We start from the raw sequence: 11,430 nt of genomic DNA, 5'->3' as shown, positions 1-11,430 counted from the left end.
CACCACCTTTCTATAATGCCACAGTTGAAGACCAAGCCTTTAACACACAGGCCTTTGGAGGATACTTAACTCAAACCACAGCAGGTAGAACAACTAGACAGAAGCTCAGCAAGTTTATTAAAGACATACAATACTATCAACCAACTAGACCTAAATGACGTCTGTAGAACAATCCACCCAAAAGAGCAGAATATAAATCCTTCTCAAGTGTACATGGATGTTTTCCAGGATAGAACATATGTTAGGCCATAAAAACAAGGCTCAATTTAAAAGGACTAAAACCATACAAAGAATGTTGCCTGACCATAATGGAATTAAAATACGAATTAACAACACAAGAAAATTTGGAAAATATGTGGAAATTAAACAACACATGTCTAAATAACCCACGGATCAAAAAGAAATAACAAGATAAATTAGGGAATGACCTGAATAGAAACATACAGAACACATCAAATATATGGGATACAGTTAACATAGTGTTCAGAGGGAAATTTATAGCTTTATAAATCTAAGTTACAAAGAAGAAAGATTTCAAATGAATAACCCAACTTTCTACTTTAAGAAACCTGAAAAACATGAAAATGGAAGTATACAAGTGGGCTCCAGATTTCTTTTTGGGATGATAGAAGTGTTGTGAAATATAAACATAAAGCAACACCACTTGATTGTGATGGTAATAGCACAGCTTTCTAAAAGTACTAAAATTAATTGAACTGGGCATGTATAAAAAATGAATTGTATGCTATGTAGCTTACACTTCAAGAAAGTCATTCGTAAAGCTTGCATAAGGCAAGATTCATCAATGGATATCAAATCTGGGGAAAATTTTGATGAGTGTGAAAATAGTTGCATGGTCTTTGTCTCTCCACAGGTTCCTCAACAATTGCACGGGAAAACATAGTAACTATGGCAGTGAAGAATCAGACATTACCTTGATCAGTTGATGAAAATTTACATCAATAGTAAAAATTGAATGAACAATGCATCACACAAGATGTGACACACTGAGCATTCAGTTTCAAACATCAGACAAACTGAAATTGAGGAGAGTTCTACTAAACGGGAGAGGGTATGCACTTCAAAATGCATCATAAAATAAAGAAACTTGTGGAAATTTCCAGATTAAAGAAGGCTAAAGAGACATGACAATTAAATGTGATACTTGACCTCAGAACAGAAAAAAAATGTTACAAAAAAACCCATTATTATACATTTGGTTAAATTATCTACAGAGATTAATAGAGATATTGTAATCAAAGTTTAATTTCTTCATGTTGATAAATGTACTATACCTGTGAAAGGGAATAATCATGGGAATGTACTTATGAATAAAGGACATTGATATGTAACTTATTCTTAAGATTCAGACACTCTCTCTTTATTCACACATATTTGTGAGAGTGGTACAGAAGGAGAGAGGGAAGGGGAAGGAAAAAAAGCACATAATAAATTGGATAGTTGGAGAAGATAATGCTAAGTGAGGTCAGCCAATCCCAAAAAAACAAATGCCGAATGTTTTCTCTGATATAAGGAGGCTGACTCATAGTAGGGTATGGAGGGGAAGCCTGGGAGGATTAGATGAATTCTAGATAGGGAAGAGGGGTGGGAGGGAAAAGGAGGGGGCAGGGGATTAGCAAGGATGGTGGAATGTGATGGTCATCATTATCCAAAGTACATGTATGAAGAATTGAACTGGGTGTCAACATACTTTATATACAAGCAGAGATATGAAAAATTGTGGTATATTTGTGTAATAAGAATTGTAATTCAAAAAAACAAAGTACATGTATAAAGGCATGAATTGGTGTGAACATATTCTATATACAAAGTTATGAAAAATTGTACTCTATATGTGTGATAAGAATTGTAATGCATTCTGCTGTCGTGTATTGAAAAAAAATGAAATAAATAAAACTTAAATAAATAAATAAATTGGGTAAACTGTTAGTAACAGTTGAATTAACATAATAAATATATGGGTGTTCTTTTAAAATTTTTTTAATTAAAATAAAGATATTGTGTCCATGTATAACGATATCTTTATTTTGTTTATTTATTTTTATGTTGTATTGAGAATGGAACCCTGTGTGCCTCACTGAGCCATAATCCCAGCCCTGGGTGTTCTTTATATAATTATGATCTTTCAACTTTTCTGTAAATTTTAAATCATATCCAAATGTGTTCTGATACTAGCAGCTTTCCTTCGATTTAAAAAAATATTTTATTTACCAATTGTGCAAAAAGTATTTAATCTTTTTAAAAAATTGTTAATTGTGCCAACAAGTTCACTATGCTTCACTATTTAGGAAGCCTATTTTAAATAGAAAAAATTGAAGATGGTAAAAAACTTTTGATATATCTATCAATGTCTACATTATAAATTAAACTAAGACGTATTTATTTATACATTTAAAAATAATAAATATACATTCAAGAGGAAGTTAGGGGAAAGGGAAAAAAACAAGGGGGAGAAATGAATTACAGTAGATGGGGTAGAGAGAGAAGATGGGAGGGGAGGGGATGGGGGATAGTAGATAGGAAAGGCAGCAGAATACAACAGACACTAGTATAGCAATATGTAAAACAGTGGATGTGTAACTGATGTGATGCTGCACTCTGTATACGGGGTAAAAATGGGAGTTCATAACCCACTTGAATCAAAGTGTGAATTATGATATGTCAAGAACTATGTAATGTTTTGAACAGCCAACAATAAAAATTAAAGGAAAAAAAATGATTGGGAACGTAGTTCAGATGAACTCTCCTAGGTTCAACCCCCTATTACCCCGCCAAAATAAATAAATAAATAAAATGTTCCAAGAAAAAAAAATAATAAATAATAGCTATATTTTCAAAACCAAAAAATATTTAGTGAGACAAGTGGTATTGCTTTATGTTTTTGCAAAATTCTTTGTCTCACTTATTAGAAAACAATAGGATTCACAAATCTGCTTTGGCATTCAATCTGTCCTAATATTTTGTTTTGGTTGAAGTATATGAAGAAACTCTAGCTTTGCATTGGAAAAGGAAGTGGTATCCTTAATGGCCTTTTCAGATAATTGTAGGTGTTTTTTAGACAGCAGTATTTTAAAGATTATTTGCAACGTAGAATTAGAAACTACATCACTGATCTCCTCTGCTGCATTAAAATCCATTGGTTTATCTGGCATTTTGAGTAAATCTTTTACTTATGCAGGATTTTGAAACATCATGCACTAGACATCTGTAAAGTATGAGTTTACTGTATTTTTGAGTTTTGATACATTATACAGTATAAAAATGACATTCATTAATATCAGCACCAGTCTCATCAGAATATCTTAAAATATTGAGAAACTGTCACATTTATAGTTTCCAAAATTCAAAATTTCATTTTAAAGTTGTAAGACTGTCTAAAATTGGCTAACCTACTATCAGTTGCTTCCTTAAAGGGACAATATCACCTCATTCATTTTTGAGATAATGCCTACCAAATATCCAAGTCAAAGTAACCATAGTTTGTCAGATGTTAAAGTAAAAATAGTTCCCATGAAAAAGCAGTTAGTTCAGCAAATAACCACAACAATCACACAAGTGCTTTTCCTTGAGATAAGCATCATACTTCAGTGTACAACAAATGTGCTTTACATTTCATCACACAAAATATCAAGAAAAAATCAAGAAAACATGTATCCAAGGTTACATATTTAAATAACTTACTGCTTCATCAAAAATATTTTTGAGTAAAATTATTGGCTGTTTTTTTCCTAAACTATAATGGCTAATAGTATACATAATGCCATTGCTTCAATTCATGTTCTGATACCAGCAGCTTTCCTTCCATTTAAAAAATAATATTTTATTTACCAATTGTGCAAAAAGTATTTAATCTTTAAAAATAATTGTTAATTGTGCCAACAAGTTTCACTATACTTCACTATTTAGGAAGCCTATTTTAAAACATTGTCAAATAGCAAATTTTCACTATTAATTTTGTACCATCAGTGTAAATGCCAAGACAATGGAAAGGGCAAATAACATTTTAGTCTTATTATTAAAAAAGTGTGGGTCTCAGATTTCCTGAAAAGGTCTCAGGGGAAATTCAGGGATCCATAGTTGATGTGTTTGAAAGAAAGAAAGAAAGAAAGAAAGAAAGAAAGAAAGAAAGAAAGAAAGAAAGAAAGAAAGGAAGGAAGGAAGGAAGGAAGGAAGGAAGGAAGGAAGGAAGGAAGGAAGGAAGGAAGGAAGAGGGAGGGAGGGAGGAAGGAAGGAAGGAAGAGAGAAAGAAGGAAAGAGAGAAAGAAGGAAAGAGAGAGAGAGAAAGAAGGAAGGAAGGAAGGAAGGAAGAAAGAGAGAAAGAAGGAAAGAGAGAGAGAGAAAGAAGGAAGGAAAGAAGGAAGGAAGGAAGGAAGAAAGAAAGAAGGAAAGAAAGAAAGAACAAAAGGAAGGAAGGAAGGAAAGAAGGACACAAGTTATAATCCTCTTTGTTGTGTATCTTCCTGGGAAGCAAATAAAAGGGAATGAATATGAAATTTAGTTCATCAACAAGCATAGACTGAATATAATTACTATGAAGAAATTAAAGCATGCTCTGAAGAATGATGTAAAATTTTTCTTCATGTGAAGATTGATTGATTGATTTAATTTTGGTACTAATAATGGAACCCAGGGCTCTTCAACTAAGCTACATCCCTAGCCCTTTTCATTTTTTATTTTGAGAAAAGTTCTCACCAAATTGTCCAGGCTGGTCTTCAACTTGTGATCCTCCTGCTTCAGCCTCTTGAGTGACTGGAATTACAGGTCTGCACAGCCTTGCTAATTTATTTTACAGAGCTGGGATAGAACCCAGGGATTGCAATGGCTAGGCAAGGTGCTCTATCACTAAGCTATATCCCCAGCTCCTATTTTTGTAATTATGAAATTTTTCAATTATAGAGGAAGAGAGAATAATATTGTGAATCTCCATGTGCTCTATTTAAACTGTGTTAATATTTTGCCAGATTTGCGTTTAGACCTAGCAAAGACCTAGCATTTACCTAATACTCTACTATCCAGTCCATATTCAAATTCCCCCAGTAGTTTTTTTTTTGACTGAATAAAAAAATTTATCCATTGATTGGGCTACTATGAATTATTCAAGACATCTGATCATTACTCAAATAGATTGTCATGCATTCTGGATTTGTCTAATTGCTTCCAAATGGTGTTACCTCCTTCCTCAATTCCCCATTATTTTAATAGAGTTCTATTTTAGGGTTTGGTAAGATTCTGGCCCACCATTTTGGGCAATACACTACGGTGCCACGTAGCTACAAAGACTTCCATGAGAGGGCAAAGGCTCATCTTTCTGAAGGATTTCCTGGAAGATTTAACTACAAATAGGTTTACATAGTTTTGCTTTTTTCTTCTTTAGGATCTATACAATCTAATTCTAGAGTTCAAAAGAAAAGAATGCCACAGTCCCATGGTCACCTGTTAGAACTGGAGCTACTCTCCTTACAGAGATCTAAACTAACTGACCTACCCAGAAGTACGCAATTGTTTAGAGGAATTTTGTCAGCAGGTTTACTTAGCTGTGTGATTAACAATAAAAAAGCAAGTATTGTTTTTCAAAACCAGAGTCACTATTTTCTTTCATCATTAGCCTGCACAAGCATCCTAAAAATTAACAATTTGGTGACTTTCTTCTTTATCATAAAATACCTTTCAGTGATGAACAAATTAAGGAAATTCTGTAGGTAAGTGTGTGGAATTTATTTATAAAGTATTTTAGAGTCATTGAACAAGTTCTTCTTTACCTGTGTTGGACCTATAATTTCTTGTATGTGGGTTTATGAATTAATGAACTTATTGATGTAAATCAAAACCAAAAAAGTGTGTTTGGGTACAGTTCAGTGGCAGAACACTTGCTTAGCATGCATGAGACCCTGGGTTCTATCCCAACACCAATCAATCAATTAATCAATCAATAAAGAAAGCCATCGGAAGATGGCCGCTGCGTACGGGGGTTGCTGAAGTGCTGAGCCTGGTGCTCAGAGCAGCAGCTTTAATCGAGACTTCGCGCAGCTTGTTAGAACTCCTTCCACCATTAATCTGTAGTGGACCACCCGGCCAAGCAGCAGAAAAAACAAAGAGATTGAAAAAGAGACACTTGGCTCCCGGACGCTTTCCTGCTCAGAGCGGCGGGCGCTTTGCACCCATCTGCTTCCTCTTTCACTTCGCTCCCAGCAGAGAAGCTGAATGGGTAATCAGCAGTGGATTGTAAGTACCTGAGGCAAAGAAAGCTCAGTACACCCGGCCCTTTTTTTTTTTTTTTTAATATTCTCTAGACAGGGAGAGTTAGTGGATTGGAATTGTTGGCTGGGCTGTGGTTTCGGGGCCGAAAATCCACTCCGCGGGAGCCACCATTTGCTTTCTGCATGCTGTCTTGATGGCCCTGTCTACACGGTCCAGCTGCCGCATCTAGAGACTGGAACTGGGCTGCGTGCTGAGCCCTTTCCTCCGAAGGCTGGACCACGGCCTCAAGTGCCTCAGTCGCCTGTTCCCTGCTGCACCTTGGGGCAGAGCCTGCTCTTGGGTCGTTCGGTATCCCCCTGCGAGGGGACCCGTGCTCCAGAGGAGGGGGCTGGAGAGGCGCGGCGGCAGCCGCTTCGGCCCTGGATGCTAGGCACCGGGCCGAGGAGCAGCGGAGGCCGCGGCGGCGCTGCTAAGGTCGCGGACAAGCACGGCGCCCAAGAGCGCGGCCCAGAGGTGGAGGCGACGGCAGCAGGGTTTCAGTTCTAGAAAACTGGACTGGAAACAGAAGCAGCAGTTTGTATAACCCCAAGATCTTGCTTATGCCAGGAAACTGTAAGGGTAACATGAATATCATTGAGGAGGTCTAACATGGCGGCAGGCGCGGAGAGATCAAGTCTCTGACCTCTTCAACTGCGCGGGCATAGGGAGCTATAAATTATCTAAAGCCTATTTTCTCAGGATCACTAGGCAATGCTGAGCTGACGTGGAGCTAGGGTGTACACTTTGGGCCCCTCAGAAAACACACACTGAGCACGAATCTGCTGCATTTAAGCCCCGGATCACCTGCTTCTCGTGACTCAGCACTAACGATCCCGCTGAAATAACTAGTCGGCCCACCTGATCTCACAGAGGTAAAAGCCAACTGAGCACCATAGCCAGACCCAGGGAATCAGGAGTGACGTGGGACTAGCGGTGCAGAAGCCCCGGCTATCGCTCCCACCAGTGCTGACAACAGAGGTCCCTTGCACCAGCCATCAGGGGAGTTGCTACCTGAGGGCAAACAAATTCACTGGGGGTCCTCAGCCCCAAGCCCTACAAACTTAGGGTCCGAGGGAGGCAAACAGAAAGGGTGTGCCCAGACATCCATGAAAACAGGGCTCCCAGGAGCAGCAGACCCGGCGTGTAGCCAGTAATGTGGTAAGCGTCACAGGTGAGTGGGGCCTGGATTGAGGAACCACAAGAGAAGGACCTAGGCACTCAGGACTGGAGACCTGCACAGTCTGGGAAGAAGAGCTGAGGCACAGTGATTGGTTCCCACCTATCAAGAGGAGAAGCCTGGCCCAGTGGGCATAGCTCCACCTACTGGAAGAGAAGTTAATCGAGCTCTATGACTGCATTTATTATTATTATTATTTTTTTAATGATTATTATTAGTATTTTTTTAATTTTTTTTTAATTCTCAATTTTTGTAGTTGATGTTGTTGTTCTTTAACTTTCTTATTAATGAATTTATTTTTTTTAAATTCTTTTTATTCTATTATTATTACTATTATTTTTTAAACTTCAATTTCCTTTTTTTATTATCATTATATTTTTTTTTGGTTTGTTTTAAATTTTTATTTTTTCGTTTTTTCTTTCTTTCTTTTCACTTTTTTTCTTTTGTCTTTTCATTTTTTTTCAATTTTCTTATTCCCCCTCTCTTGAATTCCACCTGCCTACACTCACTCTCTTTAGTGACTTCTTCCCTTCCCTTCTAATACCTCTCCTCCCAAGCATCAAATAAATTTATAAGAGTAAACAGTAACTCAGCAGTCAAACAGAACAAGAAGTATCATGAGCATAAAAAAGCAAGGAAGAAAAGAAGTACAAACAATGAAAGACAGCCTAAATATTCAGGAGGACGTGGAGTCATCAGAAAAATGGCCATATAAAGAACTCAAGGAACACCTTAGACAGATGGAAAGGAACCTTAAAGATCACATTGAAAATGAATTACATAAACAGATAAAAGAAGAAGTTAAGCATCTTTATCAGGAGATAGAGATTATAAAAAAAATCAAACAATAATTCTAGAAATGAAGGAAACGAGAAACCAAATTAAAAACTCAATCGAGAGTATCACTAACAGAGTGGAGCAAGTAGAAGCCAGAATGTCAGATAATGAAGACAAAATATATCATCTTGAAAAGAGTCTAGCCAACTCAGATAGGCTGGTAAAAAATCACGAGAAAAACATCCAAGAGATTTGGGATAACTTAAAAAAAACAAACTTACGAGTCATCGGGATAGAGGAAGGCACAGAGATTCATGCCAAGGGAATGAGTAACTTGCTGAAGGAAATAATTACAGAAAACTTTCCAGAAATAAAAAAGGAAACAGATATGCAAATTGTAGATGCATACAGGACACCGAGCACACAAAATCACAGTAGACCAACGCCAAGACACATTGTTATGAAGCTATCCAATATACAGAACAAAGAGAAAATATTAAAAGCTACAAGAGAAAAGAGGAAGATTACATTTAGGGCTAAACCAATAAGGTTGACAAAGGATTTTTCATCACAGACGCTGAAAGCGAGAAGATCCTGGAACAACGTATTTCAAACACTGAAAGACAATGGATGCCAAACAAGAATTCTGTATCCAGCAAAATTAAGCTTCAGATATGACAACAAAATAAAAATCTTTCATGATAAACAAAAGCTAAAAGAATTTGTAGCCAGAAAACCAGCATTGCAAAGCGTCTTGAGCAAAACTCTACACGAGGAAGAAATGGAAAACAATAACCAAAACCATCAGCGGGAAGTGCCTCGGTGAAGACAGAGGACGGGGGGAAAGCTAATCATGGAGAAACAAACTAAATTAGGAAAAAAAAGAGATAAATAATCAAACATGGCAGGAAGTACAAACCATATATCAATAGTAACTCTAAACGTTAATGGCTTAAACTCTCCAATAAAGCGACATAGGCTGGTAACATGGATTAAAAAAACAAATCCAACAATATGCTGCCTCCAGGAGACACATCTGATTGGAAAAGACATACACAGGCTCAAGGTAAAAGGTTGGGAAAAAATATACCACGCACACGGTCCTCGTAAGCAAGCAGGGGTGGCCATTCTCATATCGAATAAAATCGACTTCAAGACTAAGTTAATCAAAAGGGATAAGGAAGGACATTATATACTGTTAAAAGGAACCATTCACCAACAAGACATAACAATTATCAATATTTATGCACCAAATAATGGCGCTGCGACGTTCATAAAACAAACTCTCCTCAAGTTCAAGAATCAAATAGACCACAACACAATAATCATGGGTGACTTCAACACACCTCTCTCACCATTGGACAGATCCTCCAAACAAAAGTTGAATAAAGAAACTATTAACCTCAATATCACAATCAATAACCTAGACTTAACTGACATATATAGAATATATCAACCATCATCAAGTGGATATACATTTTTCTCAGCAGCACATGGAAGCTTCTCAAAAATAGATCATATATTATGCCATAGGGCAACCCTCAGTAAATATAAAGGGGTTGAGATAATACCATGCACTTTATCAGATCATAATGGAATGAAACTGGAAATCAATGATAAAAGAAGGAAGGAAAAATCCTACATCACATGGACAATGAACAATACATTACTGAATGATCAATGGGTTACAGAAGACATAAAGGAGGAAATCAAAAAATTCTTAGAGATAAATGAAAATACAGACACAACATATCAGAATCTATGGGACACAATGAAAGCAGTTTTAAGAGGAAAATTCATCGCCTGGTGGTCATTCCTCAAAAAAAGGAAAAACCAACAGATAAATGAGCTCACACTTCATCTCAAAGCCCTAGAAAAGGAAGAGCAAAACAATAGCAAATGTAGCAGAAGGCAAGAATTAATTAAAATCAGAGCAGAAATCAATGAAATTGAAACAAAAGAAACTATTGAAAAAATTAACAAAACAAAAAGTTGGTTCTTTGAAAAAAGAAATAAGATCGACAGACCCCTAGCCATACTAAGGAAGAGAAGAAGAGAGAGAACTCAAATTACTAACATACGGGATGAAAAAGGCAATATTACAACAGACGCTTCAGAAATACAGAAAACAATTAGAAATTATTTTGAAAACCTATATTCCAATAAAATAGAAGATAGTGAAGACATTGATAAATTCCTTAAGTCATATGATTTGCCCAGACTGAGTCAGGAGGAAACTCACAACTTAAACAGACCAATATCAATAGATGAAATAGAAGAAGCAATCAAAAGACTTCCAACCAAGAAAAGCCCAGGATCGGATGGGTATACAGCGGAGTTCTACAAAACCTTTAAAGAAGAATTAATACCAATACTTTTCAAGTTATTTCAGGAAATAGAAAAAGAGGGAGCTCTTCCAAATTCATTCTATGAGGCCAACATCACCCTGATTCCGAAACCAGACAAAGACACTTCAACGAAAGAAAACTACAGACCAATATCTCTAATGAACCTAGATGCAAAAATCCTCAATAAAATTCTGGCAAATCGGATACAAAGGCACATCAAAAAAATTGTGCACCATGATCAAGTAGGATTCATCCCTGGGATGCAAGGATGGTTCAACATACAGAAATCAATAAATGTTATTCACCATATCAATAGACTTAAAAATAAGAACCATATGATCATCTCGATAGATGCAGAGAAAGCATTTGACAAAGTACAGCATCCCTTTATGTTCAAAACATTAGAAAAATTAGGGATAACAGGAACTTACCTTGACATTGTAAAAGCTATCTATGCTAAGCCTCAGGCTAGCATCATTCTGAATGGACAAAAGTTGAAGGCATTCCCTCTAAAATCCGGAACAAGACAGGGATGCCCTCTATCTCCACTTCTATTCAATATAGTTCTCGAAACACTGGCCAGAGCAATTAGACAGACGAAAGAAATTAAAGGCATAAAAATTGGAAAAGAAGAACTTAAATTATCACTATTTGCAGATGACATGATTCTATACCTAGAAGACCCAAAAGGGTCTACAAAGAAACTACTAGAACTAATAAATGAATTCAGCAAAGTGGCAGGATATAAAATCAACACGCATAAATCAAAGGCATTTCTGTATATCAGTGACAAAACTTCTGAAACGGAAATGAGGAAAAACACTCCATTCACAATATCCTCAAAAAAAAAATAAAATACTTGGGAATTAA

Source organism: Spermophilus citellus (assembly GCF_964194105.1).
Source record: "Spermophilus citellus genome assembly, chromosome: 1".
NCBI lineage: Eukaryota > Metazoa > Chordata > Mammalia > Rodentia > Sciuridae > Spermophilus > Spermophilus citellus.
This window is presented reverse-complemented; position numbering follows the sequence as displayed.